Genomic DNA, 14,745 nt, shown 5'->3' with positions numbered 1-14,745 from the left:
ATCGGTTTAAATTGCCTTTCCAATATGATATCTTCCTCCATTTTACCAGTTTTTCAAAGCGCGATATTTTTTGCGAATCGATTCGCTCGTTTTTGCAATCTCTGTCGCAATCTTTTCACGATCGCCGTTCATGATGCTCGATCGATGTGTCGATGATGACTGATCGCTTTACGGTATCGCGAAATCATTAAATCCCCTTCTATATCGTCCATTGATCAACGTACTATCTTTATCAATGACTACGAAGCCATGTTTGCGTTGCCAACATTTCTGACACAATGCACGGAAATCGTCGTAAGACATATCGGTATTTACGTGATCGTTGTACACATGTTTCAAGTTTGTGCCGTCTTGTTTAAACAGGATCAGCAGGTTCGCGTTGTTGCGTATAAGATGCTTAGATATCTTGGCGCCTGACAAAGATAGAAACAGTCAACGCTCGAGTGTCGACCCATTGCAAAGTACTCTCTTATCGTATCCTGCTTGTCGCATGCCACGTCATCAACGATAAAGATGGAATTCGGAAGCGTCTCGCTTGGTGGAATGACATCGCTGTTATTAGAGAATGTAAAATAGCCGATTTCATCTATAGGTGCTAGTAAATTTTCCAAGTATTTGTATTTCGGCTGTTGAAGCGATTTCGAGTATACGTACACGTTCTCGAAACGTACATCGTGCGGACTTTCTATCAAACTAATCAACACGTTTGTCTTACCACAGTTTGAAGGGCCGCAAACGATATCGCGTATAGTAGTCGGCAGCATGTTTCCATGCTTGCGTACTTTTTTCTCCGATATTAGTCTATCGTCGAAATTTGATACTTTGATTACCCGCGCTTGTCGCACGAACCGCATGTTTTCTCTTTCGAATCAATTTTGCGAATGATCGCGAGGGGGAGACCTATTTATAGAAATGTCTCGACTCGAAACCGCTCAGTATCAAAAATGTTTCTCCTTCTGTCGGATGAGAGAGACATTCTCGGGCTTACCGCCAAACAACTGCAGTATATTCCAAAGATTTTATTACTTCAAAATTTTGGTGATTACGTGGAACGATTGTGGGACAAGCTTCCAGAATATATAAAGGCTGATCCGGAGGTTCGACAATATCGTTCATGCATGCGACATTACAACCAGCCGTGGCAGCGAACACACATTGACGGTCCGCCTCCATTGATAAAAGATTGCGACGTATGTCAGCGAGAATTGTAAAAGGCAGCGGCCTCTTAAATCGTGCGATAAACGCGCTTCCCAATTACATATTCCCGGTTATCAGTTTTGCGGGCCGGGAACTCGATTAGAGAAACGATTGGCTAGAGGTGATCGAGGCATCAATCCACTGGACGCGGCGTGTCGCGAACACGACATTGCTTACACGCGAAGCAACGACCTCGACCAACGTCACATCACTGATTGCATAAAAGCTGAAAGAGCGCGAGAACGCATTACCGCGAGGGATTCGACTCTCGGTGAAAGAGCAGCCGCTACGACTGTTTGGGCGGCAATGAAGGCAAAGACAAAACTCGGCATGGGGATGAAAAAGCCATCGACGACAAAGTGGAGGAAGAAACGAATACTTCCAGTAGCGAAACGTGGTGGTATTTTACCACTTTTACCGTTGTTGGGAGTTGTCGGTTCATTGGCCGGCGGTGCGGCGGGAATCGCAAAGGCGGTAAACGATAGCAAGGCTGCGCAACGTCAGCTGGAAGAGATGCAGCGTCACAATCGCGCTATGGAAGGTCGCGGACTTTATCTCGCTCCGTACAAGCAGGGATTCTCAACAAACTCTAAGAGAAAAAAAAAACGTCGAAAAAACATTAAAAATGCCTACGGGTGCGACAACTAACGTGCAATTGGAACAATTTGCGAAACGTATGCGTATACCTTTCTTTAGAGGTGTTTTCATGCGCAATAATTTACCGATAAGCGGTGTACGACGAAACGAGAGCGGTATCGTCAATTTGGATGACGTTGATGGTCCCGGTACTCATTGGGTGGCGTATGCAAAGAGGGGTGATCGTGTCGTATATTTCGACAGTTTTGGAAATCTTCGACCGCCCAAAGAACTTGTGCGATATTTCGGACGAGTGAAGATTGAATACAATTACACATCTTATCAAAGTTATAATCAGAGTATCTGTGGACAGTTGTGTTTAAAATTTCTTCAAACGATCAATTAAAGCCTGACAATCCATCGTCATGACTCAGTATTCGTTCGACATGTCACTGACACTTACGTTGACTGGCAGAAGCAGCGTTCTCGCTGTAAGCTATTTCCCCGCTATAGATTTGAGCGATGCCGATTACGAGCTCGGATTAACGGATTTTGAAACTTATCACACGATTCCGAACGTAAATTTTTCGAATAATAAATTTTATTTTGACAACGACGACAAGGAAATTATGATTCCCGAAGGATCGTACGAATTGCACGCCATAAATGACTATCTCAAACGCGCAATTTTGCGAGATGAACACCTTTCCAGAGATGGTGAAAACATTATGATGAGGAATATCCAATAGTGCTCCGCGCCAATCAGTACGCTAAAGAGCGAAATCAAATGCGCCTACAGAATAAACTTTACCAAACCCGACAATGTAGGATCCTTGCTTGGATTCTCGTCGAATCGTATATTGCAACCTCGCAAGTGGTATGAATCAGACGAACCTGTTAATATTATAAACGTAAATATTATTCGTATAGAATGCAACGTGACTACTGGTGCGTACAGCAACGGCATGCGCGTACACACGATACATGAATTTTCACCGAGCGTACCGCCAGGATATAAGATATCGGAAACGCCGGCACAGATCATTTATCTGCCGATCGTCGTACGGAGCATTACGGATTTAACGATACGTATTGTGGATCAAAGAGGTCGATTGCTCGATTTTCGAGGAGAGGAAATTACCGTAAGATTGCATATACGGCGGCGACAAACATAGTATGCTTGTGCTGAACGAAACGGAGCACGCGAGAGACAATACTTTTATGCGGGACAATACTATTGCAGTAAGGCGAGCAGTATCGGGTGACAATAATAAGATTGCCGTTAAAAAGAAGCTGAGCGCGTTGAATCGTGAATTTTTGAAATCATTGGGATTCATCGTACGAAAAGAATGATTGATTTTGAATATCGGAAGGTGAGCCAGTCTTTGATGATCGCATCGTCAAGATTGAGACTCATACGTACAATCCGTACGCCAATACGACGCTTGGATACAGCGACGAGATACGAATACCTATACAACATCAGGAATTATGCAACGACGTACGTGCGAAAGCTTTCTTTACAGTCGTATGTGGAAGGATCGAGGGAAGATTTAATGTCGTAAAGCGAATGATGAAATGAAGGTTGTATTGGGAAACAATTGCGTCGCATTCATGTTTGATGAGCTTCGATACGAACTCGACGGAGTAGAGATTGATCGCAACAGAAATGTTGGAATAACATCGACGCTCAAAAATTATTTCTCTAACGCACCAGAAAAGTATAAACTTGAAGAATGCATCGTGGGATTTGACGTACAACGGTGACAAAAATTATTTCAACTTTTGCGTGCCGCTCAACATGTTGCTGGGATTTTGNAATTGATTATTAATTATTATAATAAATAATTATTATTTATTATTAATTATTGTTATTACTATTAAAAATTATTATTATTATCAGAATAGGTGTATTTTCGTAGTAGTATTTATCAAATAAGTTCTTTTTAATAAGGATATGTAACTGTAGGAATCTTTAATTAATGCCATAGAAAATGAATTAATATTTAACATTATTTTGATATCGAATACAGGAAATATGTATAAGATATAATTTCCAAATATATTATAGTTCCTGATAGATATCTCGCTAATGTTCGATGGAAATAACTTCGTTGTGAAAGATTATTATTACTGGATCCAAATAGGATAGTTTGCCGCAATAAATATGGTTGAAATTCATACCAAATTAACAAATTAAAGCAACTTAAAAATAAAAGTAAAATGATGCTAAAAGTCTTTATATTCAGGTAAAAAATAAGAAATGAGAAATGACAATAATTAAAATATTGTTAAAATATTTAAGAAGAGAATTTAATATGATATACTAATTAATTTATATATTGATGTTAGTTTATAGAATTAATATCCAAAATATGGTTTATTTTTGATTGGTTCAATAATGAAAAAATTTGATTCAGATAATATCGACATGAACATATTTTTTTTAATGAGACATTTAATTTCATTCTATATTTCTTAAGTTACTATACGTAATTATACGTAAGTATAACAAAAAATATTTTTAATAAACATTTTATAATTCAAGTGAGAGAATATAGTACGTAAATTTAATGATCAAACTTTAGTATTTTTTATGTATGTATTAAAAATAAGAAAAAAATATAAACATTGGACTAAAAACATTTTATTAATTAAAATGTCCAAAATTATGAGGGTATATTTTATAAATGATATTTATTTTTATTTATTGTATAAGCTAAATGTACGAAAGAGTACATATATATGTAAATTTTTGTAATATTCTTATAAGTTTTCTTATTTTTGTTAAATCACACATTATTCTACTCTTCATTAAATTATACACTATATATATATATATATATATATATATATCTTTTTAATGTAATACTATTTACTTATAATTTACTTTTTTCAGTTACTTATTTCCATGATTCTTTTTCTTAATTTCCTTAATTAACTCTAAACCAAATTAAAAAATTAAGTCAATGTGGTGGTTACAAAAAAAATCTAATAAATGAGTATATAAATTAGGCAGAAAAAAAACCACACAGTATAGATGTCAAAATTATAACAATGTTTGAAATGATAGCGGTATTGCAGCGGTATACAATATTGAATAATAATTCTCAAAAAACATAACTGAGTCAGAAATTAAATGGTATAGACGGTAACATAAAAGAGATTCACGAAAATTAAGTTACAAATAATTGTCATAAGAAGAGTTAAATACAAGAGATTAATTTCGCAAGATTAAATTCGCAAACGTTTCGATCTAATCCAGATCCTTTTCAATGCGACAACAATATTAATATCGAAAGTGCAAGTAAATTAAAATGATAATATAGAAAAAAATAATAGTAAATAATAATGGTCGCTCGCAACAGATAGCAAACAGATTCAAACTGTGATACAAGGTGAAACGCTCAAATAAATATTCATGGTCAATATCAATAATACATACATATGATATAAATACACGCATATTAGCTTCCGAAATTTATAATTAAGAAATAAAAGAATTACCCTCTCAGATAGCGAGAAATAGCCGTGTGAATGTCCGCAAGCCTGCTACTCACCAATGCGCAACACATAGATCGTGGCTGTGTAGAAAAAAGAGTGATGAGAAAAAAGATGGTATGCGCGTAGAGGACAGAGATACTGCATACGTTCCACTCTGTATATCGTTGAAAAGATTCCTTATTATGTTTTAAAAATTCATGCCATAGCCAGAACAATTGTAATCTGAAAAATAAAGCAAGCAGAGCAACACGCATTCTCGCAAAACACCACAACAGCAATAAAAAATTAGATGTAAAGAAAAGACAGAAAAATTGATAGAGAATAATTAATACAGTAATAAATTTTTAAAGAAAAGTTACATACAAGCAGTTATGCAATGTTGAAAAGATCGCAGTGAGAAAAAAGTAGAACAGAATTATTGAAAGACACAAGAGACGTGTATATCCAACGAGACGACGAAATGTACTGAGACGCGTGATAATGGAGAGCCAGGCATGCCAATCCAATGGAGAGGGAAAGGGGATTCAGGAACGGATGATGAAAATAAAAATGGAAATTAATATGGAAATTAAAAATGTAAAGATTTGATAATAGGAAGATAAACTTTATCAAATTTCTCCGTATCTTTCTGAACGTTGAGATCATTGCTCTGTCGTATAATATGGATCATTTCAGAGGTAGTTCTTCTGAGAAACGAAGCATCTTGATCCAAAATTTCGACATCATTCCATACAAAATCATGTCCCATAAGTCTATGTTGAGATAAAACAGATAGATGTTCGGAGGGTCGATCAATGTTGGATCGATGCTCGCGGATACGAGTCGAAATCTTTCTGCTCGTCTGTCCTGCATACGATGCTGAGCAATCCGAACAAGAGATTTTATATAAATTAGCCACTTTATTTTCAAATAATGTTCCCCGGGGGACAGACCCCCCCGGGGTGCAGGTACATAAATCAGCGGCAACTATGCCGCGCGCCAAACTTAAATAGTATATGGGCGGGGAACAATCGTCCCCCCCCCCGCCAATGGGCTGAGCAACAACGCGCGCGGGGAGAGGAAAAACCTCGCCCCTATCCGGTACAATTTGATAATATTATTGCCCCGGCTGATTGGCCGGGGCAATTTACATCAATAACTATTGCTCTTACTCCTGGGTCGAACGCAGACAAAAAATAGTCATAAGAATTAAAAAGACCCGGGGATAAGCACGCGGAGAGAGAAAATACTAAACAAAAAAGAATAACTTTATAAATTCACGCGGCATTCACACTCGACTAAAATACAATAATAGCTTCGCGGATACGAGTCGAAATCTTTCTGCTCGTCTGTCCTACATACGATGCTGAGCAATCCGAACAAGAGATTTTATATACTACATTTGTGTGACAATCCAATGGGAGAGGATCTTTATGCGTTTTAATAAAGCAGTTCAATTTATTCAAGACAACATGGGCCAAAGATTTGTTAAGTTTGCAAGCAATGTCTCTGAAATGTTCTGAAACTCCCTTGATGTACGGAATAACGAAAAATGCTTGAGTGGAAGAGGGAGAAGGAAGGGGGGAGGATGTGGAAGGAGGAATAGACTGATTATGAATTAGGAGCTTGACTCTGCTTGTGATGGTATTAAAAATGAAATTCGCCGGGTAACCATTGCTGGAAAGGATCTCAGAGATGATACTAATGTTATAGTCTCGCAGACTATAATCTATTTAAATATTAGAACTTCTATATAATCAACGTATAAAATAAGCGTCAGCAGGAAATATTGTTGGGAAACGCGACAGCGAACATTCACCCGATAAAATCGCTGTCGCATGCGAACCACGCGTAAGAACGTTCACCCGGAAACGCGAAAACGCTAACGAAGGAATTCAACTTTGAACTTCCTTCGTTAGCACTTAGACTTTGGACGACCCGGAAAAACCTCCATGACCATACATGGTCATGTCGGCAGGCGACCCCCTCCAAAAATCCCCAAAATTGAGGGAATAAAAGCCATCCACCGCGGATCCGCGGCGGACAGTCATAAACAGTAAACCTATGGTTAAAGTAGTGCGCGAAGACGTAACTATTAAATAGTGCGAACAAGAGGGCTAGCCGCTAAATCAAGTTACGAAACTCTCGACATAATTCCTAAACACGAAGCGAACCAGGAAAGGACGATAACAAGGCTTGAAAGAAATCGACTAAAGATAAGGAAACAACGATTATATTTATAACGAAAAACTGTATAATAAAAAACTATTGCTATCTGATTGGAGCGATTATTCGCCTCTCCCGGCTACCCCACACCCTATGCCGCTCGGGCACAACACTAAAATTCTTCTCATGATATCTCGGATGTGACAATTTGAAAATTTTGTCTGTGAGTCCAATAATTACTCCCTTTTTATGAGCCAACGGGTGTTGAGAGAAGAAATTGAGAAACCTTCCAGAAAAAGTGGGTTTTATATACCAGTCGAACTCGATATGATTATTATTAATAATGATAGTCACATCTAAAAAATTGAGACGACTATCATTGGCAATCTCCATGGTGAATTTCAACCTATCATGAAAAGAATTAAAAACAGAATTAATGAGATCCAAAAAAGAAGCGGGAGCAATTAAGGCAATGTCATCAACGTATCTAAAATAAAATGGAAGGTGAAAAGGAAGCTGTGAAATGGCTTTTTCTTCAAGATCTTGAAGAACGAGGTCCGCACAAATAGGAGAGAGAGGGGAGCCCATAGGTATTCTAAAAATTTGCTTATAGATTTTATCATTGAATCTGAAAACTATTGTTACGTCCAAGCATCCTCGTGTTAAGAAATTTGTTTCGATGCTTTTGATCTCCATTTTCTTTATTCTGTAGAATGGTTAAAATTGCTTGTGATAGTAGAGTTTGGTTGATTTTTCCGTTTTTGTTTTTTTTCGAGGTGTTAGGGTGTGGTTCAGAGTATTGTTTATATTTGTTTAAGATTTTGATTTCAAGTGAATAAGAGGTATGCTCGTTTGAAGAGAGAGAAGGGTAAACATGCATTAGTATTGTATAATTTTCGGAGCCTTCTCAGGCGTCCTGCTGGGTTGGGACTCAGAGGTTGATGCTGTGGGTGCTTTTTTGTGATGGTGGTCTTGTTTTTAAGTGTAACAATAGATGGGTTAGAGAGTCCCAGATGGCCCCTAATAAATATAGCGACCATCCGTATACTGTATGCAAGGCATATCCATGTACTATTGTATCTAATATTAGTTTAATAGTTTTTATGGCCAAATAGATGCGGAGTAATCCCGCGCTAATATTTCCGAAAATCAAGAATTTGCTCCAAAATTTTGTCCATGTAGATAAGGCTATTTTCTCGATCGTATTTTTATCTAATAAGTTGGAGATGGAACCTTCCCCCAAAGAGATGGTTTTTCCCATGATTCCTCGGGTTACGGTATTTAGGAGTGCGGGTCGTTCTGCCGGGAACATTATATGGTCTCTGAGATCATTTAAGTTGGTTTCTGTGTACATTCCACTGGTGGCAAGTGATCCTGGGCTGATATATTTCCATGTGGGCCTTGTTAATGGTTTCATGATGATAGGTGGTCTACTGGTTTGGATGTTAATTTATACCAAGATGTCTACCGGTTTGGATGTTAATTTATACCATGCATCTCCTAAGAGATACATGGCGGGCGCGAAAGAATTACATGTTGTCTGAGTGCCTTGTCGTAATAATATATGAGTTTGATGAGTTAAATAATAGGTTTGATTTTTTCTAGTTACTGGTAATTGATTATAGCATTGCTCTGTTCGAGTGAGTGCTAGTTCGACGGGTACGCATTTTATTATATGAATTACTTCACCAGCCAGCAGATTTGGAGGAGCATATTCTGAGCCATGTATCCAGGTCCTTTCATTAAGTGATATGCAAAAATGTCTGGAGATTGTGTAGCGATAGCTAAAGCGTTTTGCATCATTTTTCGTTCCAGATTGCACTGTTGTAACAAGATATTATGATACAGTTGCTTGATTTGAGTACAAATGTATTTCTCCACATAGACAAATTTTTAGTTCATATATGCGAAGATATCCAGGTTAGAAGTGCGAGTTTGTTTACTAAAAACTACAGTGCCGCGTACGGTTTCGAAAATTAATAATTTAGGCTCTGTTTGTATTAATGAATATCCACATACTTCATGTCTCCCTACGCTGGTTAAAGCGAATATTATGTCCTGAGCGGTGAGGGAATAGACTGTTTGGCGTTGTTCTTCGTCAATTATTTTGTCGGCGTATCCTTCATATATTATACTGTAGTCGGAAAATTTGCAAGGTCCGACAGGAACTGGGTCCCAGTATATGTATATCTCCTCCTTCTATGTCTATACATTCTACGGAGCTGAATTCACAAGTCATGCCCGATCTGAGTTGTAATTGATTACTATTGATTCGTACATCTGCAGTATAATCGTGTAATGTAATTTTTATTGATCCTATTACAAGGACATCAGACCACGTTCCGTAAGAGACGGAATATGCTCCTCCAAAACATTTACCGTCATTATCCACAGTTATTCCGGCCAGCGTTACTGGGCGTGTGCTGGTTGTATTTGATTTTAAGCCGGTTATGTATGTGTTTCCAAGTTGATAGCTGCCGTAGTCATGCATACGTCTACAAGTTTGGCGGGTTATTGGTTCAATGTATGAATATTTTCCATTATGTACATCCATAGTGTGGGAGAACATTCCGCATTTTCTAATTAATCTGTCAATCTCGACTTTGCATTGTATGACTTGGGTTGATGTGAAATCATTAATTTGCAGTAATTGCACGTAAATTGAACTAGAATTAACTTGTTTTTGAGGGATGTCGCATTCTTCTATATTTAATAAAGATAAGGTCGTTAGATTCGCTGATGATGACCCACAATCGTATCTTATTATTTCGAAGGTTCGAAGAAACTGCATTATTAGGAGTATTATTATTGCAATTAGTCTTCTGGCTCTGGGATCCATCTGAAATTGTATTTAATTATTGTTTAGTTATTGGTTTTTCGATGGCTTGATGTGTGAAATTCGTAAGCGATTAGAATGTATTATTCGAATGTATTATGTACTATTTTTCTTTATCTTAATTTTTATATTATTTTTGTTAAGAATTTCTAAAACCTCGTGAGGTCCGGTATATTGATCCCCGAATTTACCAGGTTTAGGACCTTTTAATAAAAATACTTGGTCTCCAGGCTTAAATATCTGCGGATTTGTTTTCTTGTCGTAATGATTTTTTGATTTAGTTTTTGCTTGAATAACATTATCGCGAGCATTTCCCTGAATAGTGTGAAGTTGTGTGACGAGATTTACTAACAAGGAAAGGGTCGGAAGTGTCCCCCTCCGATTTTAATGAGCTTTGAATATGTTGTAGTCTAGATCAAAATAGGAGACACGTATTTTTTTATAAGTGCTGAGTCGGCCGTTAAGGGGGTGAAACACCTTCTTGAAAAAAATCGATTTTTTCATTTCTCAGCGGATACCGTCGAAGCGATAAGAGATATAAACAAAAGTTTCAAATAAAAGTTTTATGGTCTTTAATGTACTTCAAAATCATGTAATCAGATTTGTCGAAAATGTCATATTTTTCGAAATCCCCCCCCCTCCCTTTTAATGTTTGAAAATTTTTAAATTTGTCTCATAACAAAACTTATAGCTCATTTAACGACAAATTCAATCATATATAATAAAGTTGTATTCCGAAGTCATTATATATATGTATATGGAAATATTACATAAAATACCGTACATAATTATTGCATACAAGAATAACAAATATTCATGGTTGATATCGGTTACAAAGATGATGATCATGAAAGAAATGATTTATACAAAGGGATTTTTTACACCATGCGCAAGAAATTACAGCAATTTCACCGCAAATATCACATGTTGGTTTTAAATTAGTTTTGAAACAAAAATCTACTGGTGTATCAAATTCTTCTGGTTTCTTTTCTAAATAACCACTTTTATACCATGCATATTTGAATAAATTTTTAAACCTTGGTGATGAAAATTGATTATGTGTTAATGATTGTAATTTTAAAATATTGTTTCTTGAATGAAGCTTGACGTCAAGATCTAAAAGCATGATGGTATCTGAAAAATGTCTAACAAAATTTTTCCATAAACGAAAACCGAATACATCTAAAGGTTGTATTTTTCCCGTTGCTCCAGCTGGTATAGTTAACAAATTAATATTGTCTATAAAATCTGGTTTGTTTCTTTGAATTATATCAGGACAATGACCAGTCCAAGAATCTAATAATAACACTGATTTTGGTCCAACATTTGGAAAAAACACTTCTTTTATCCAGATCTCAAAATGATGCGATGTTAATTTTCCAGATTTTGATGCCATGACAAAGATATTATTATCTTTAAACATTGTTTCTTTTACTATTGGACCAAATGTTCCAGTAGGTTCTTTTAAAACAATAAACAGAGGCGATAATAATCTACCATCAGCTGAAACAATAGGTTGTATAGTATAACTATGTGTAGTTGCTGATATGGATTGTACTATGCGCTCTACTTTTTTAATACCAATAGGTGATAGTGAACGACCGGAATGAAATTCTAATTGAAATCCACTTTGGTCCGAATTATATACATTTTCAATTCCATATTGTATAATAGAAGATTTAACATTTTCGATAAATGACTTGCTTCGTGCTTCTAAATCTTTGTCTGACGCTAAATTTTTTTTTGTTATAAATTTTGTAATTTTTCTAGATACGATATTATGTGCAAGCTTAAACCTTTTTACCCATGATAATGATGCTGTAAACCCAAGTAGATTTACTTCCTTCTGTGCGCGAAGAGCCCATCGAGCAATATCAATGTCATGAATAATTATTCCCTTTTCAATACCTTCATGGAATTTATTTAACGTATATGTTGAAATTTCTTTCAGTTTATCAAATCTGTTGCCACCTTGATTTACTTGCTGCTCCCATCTTCTTAATTGACGTAATGACGTGACTTTCCGAAATCTATTTCTTATAGATGCAAGAGTTCTTGACTTTTTTGTTCCACTTCTCCATAACTCTACTGCATTTCTTTTATATTCTATTGGTACAGAATCCGCAACACATTCAATTTCTTTTACAAAATATGTGTCTTCTTCTCTTTCTTCATCAATTACAGGTTCTACTTCAGGTATATCAAATTCGTTTTGAAAATCTAATGATGATTCTTCATAAACTTCAAACGCTTCTTCATACATTGATCGAAGCATATTTTCCATCATGTCTTTTGTTTCATTTTCATCTGTTGTAACAGGACTTTCTGGGAATTCCCCAGTCATATACAGTGCAGTGTATAGCAGTACTGCTACATTTCTTGGATTAAACATTATCTAAAAAAATTATTAACATTATGTATATTTGTTTTATAAATATTAGCAAAAAAATACTTATTAGCAACAAAAATATTTTATTATTTAATGCGTATTAATAATTTGTTACGTTTTCCGAGTTTCATGAAAAATAGAACAGTTTTATCACATAACTTAAATAAAGTAATAAAATATTAATTATAATTTAAATACATTAAAACAAAACAGATAAACCGCAATTTTGAATGAAGTGTAAGTAAAAGCAAAAAACTATAAAAGTTTTAAAAATCGAAAAAGTACATACATACTGTATTGTTGTGTGCGTGGGGCACAATTGTTTTTTCAGGATAACGGCTAGTCTTGTTAATTAACTCGAGCACTTGTTAATTATTTGATAACTGATTTGTGACTGTCCGCCGCTTCTAGGCGGTGGCTTTTAACGCCTCCGGTTCTGAACGATTATCGGAGGAGGATCGCGCGGTGGCATGACCAAATAAAATCATTGGTTATTTCTAAAGTGGCGTGATCAAAATGCAAGCGAAGGAAGTCCGAAGACTTCCTCGCATTTTATTGCAATTCAGCGCTATTTCGAGAGTGATTTCTTCCTCTGTTTGATGACTTGGCCGTGTGATACTGGCTGTATCAGCACTTCGGGCAGCTGACTTTCTTATCGCGACGCATTTTTTCGCTCGCTTTATAAGTTATAATCCTTTTAATTATTTTCTTATATATATAAATATATTTACTATCGCGCTCGCGTATATTCGATAGACGCTTTAATAGTAATATGTGTTCCACTGCACGCAGTTGTTAATAAAATAATATATTGCACCAACTCATTTCGCGAATGCGACATCTGTTTATTCATAGAATTGAATCTATTAACATCGGCATCTGATCAATAATTTTCCTTGTCCGACTAGTTTTATTTTTCATGCATTAAAAACATTACTTTTCCATATAAATTATATGTATATTTATTGTCACATAATATAGACATATATTATAATTATAATTATTATATAATTTATAATTATATTTATAAATATAATTTCTATAATTTATAAAAATATATTCTCATAAATTATTTATTGCTAATTTATGGTTGCCTCTGTGAGTTTGCGAAGAAAAATGACTGTCGCTGTGAATAACGAGCGTCATAAGGCGGATAAAGCGGGCGTATAGTAGTGTATAGGGATATTTTTAATTTATTTCTGAAAAATGTGACTTCGGAATACAACTTTATTATATATGATTGAATTTGTCGTTAAATGAGCTATAAGTTTTGTTATGAGACAAATTTAAAAATTTTCAAACATTAAAAGGGAGGGGGGGGGATTTCGAAAAATATGACATTTTCGACAAATCTGATTACATGATTTTGAAGTACATTAAAGACCATAAAACTTTTATTTGAAACTTTTGTTTATATCTCTTATCGCTTCGACGGTATCCGCTGAGAAATGAAAAAATCGATTTTTTTCAAGAAGGTGTTTCACCCCCTTAACGGCCGACTCAGCACTTATAAAAAAATACGTGTCTCCTATTTTGATCTAGACTACAACATATTCAAAGCTCATTAAAATCGGAGGGGGACACTTCCGACCCTTTCCTTGTAAGTATTCATCGTAGCTTGCTAGTTTATCTTCTGAAGTAAGAGGTTCGTTCGATGGAATTCTTGCTATTTTACCAAAAACTAATTCGTATGGAGTTGCTTCATGTACGCTAGTGTTGTAATTGAACATTGCAAGACCAACCCATCGGTCCCACTGTTTTTGTTCGTTCGCATATTGTTTTAAATATTCTCCTAATGCATGATGAGATCTCTCTAAAGATCCGTTTGATTGAGGATGGAAAGCTGTTGTTCGAAACTTGCGAATTTTAAATAGTTTAGCAATCTTTTTCAATAATTCGCTAATAAAATTTCGTCCTTGATCTGTTAATATCGCCTTTGGTGTTCCGAGCACGTAAATGAATCGATCTATGAAAGCTTCTGCGATGGTCTCGGAAGTCTGATTTGGTAGCGGTATTCCCATACACAATATTTTCCCATACACATTATTAATTGATCTTGTAGCGTTAAAATATATTCGTTGTCTCTCTCGGTGTTCGG

This window comes from Camponotus floridanus, unplaced genomic scaffold, assembly GCF_003227725.1.
Source record: "Camponotus floridanus strain SB8 unplaced genomic scaffold, Cflo_v7.5 scaffold224, whole genome shotgun sequence".
NCBI classification, from domain to species: Eukaryota; Metazoa; Arthropoda; class Insecta; order Hymenoptera; family Formicidae; genus Camponotus; species Camponotus floridanus.
This window is presented reverse-complemented; position numbering follows the sequence as displayed.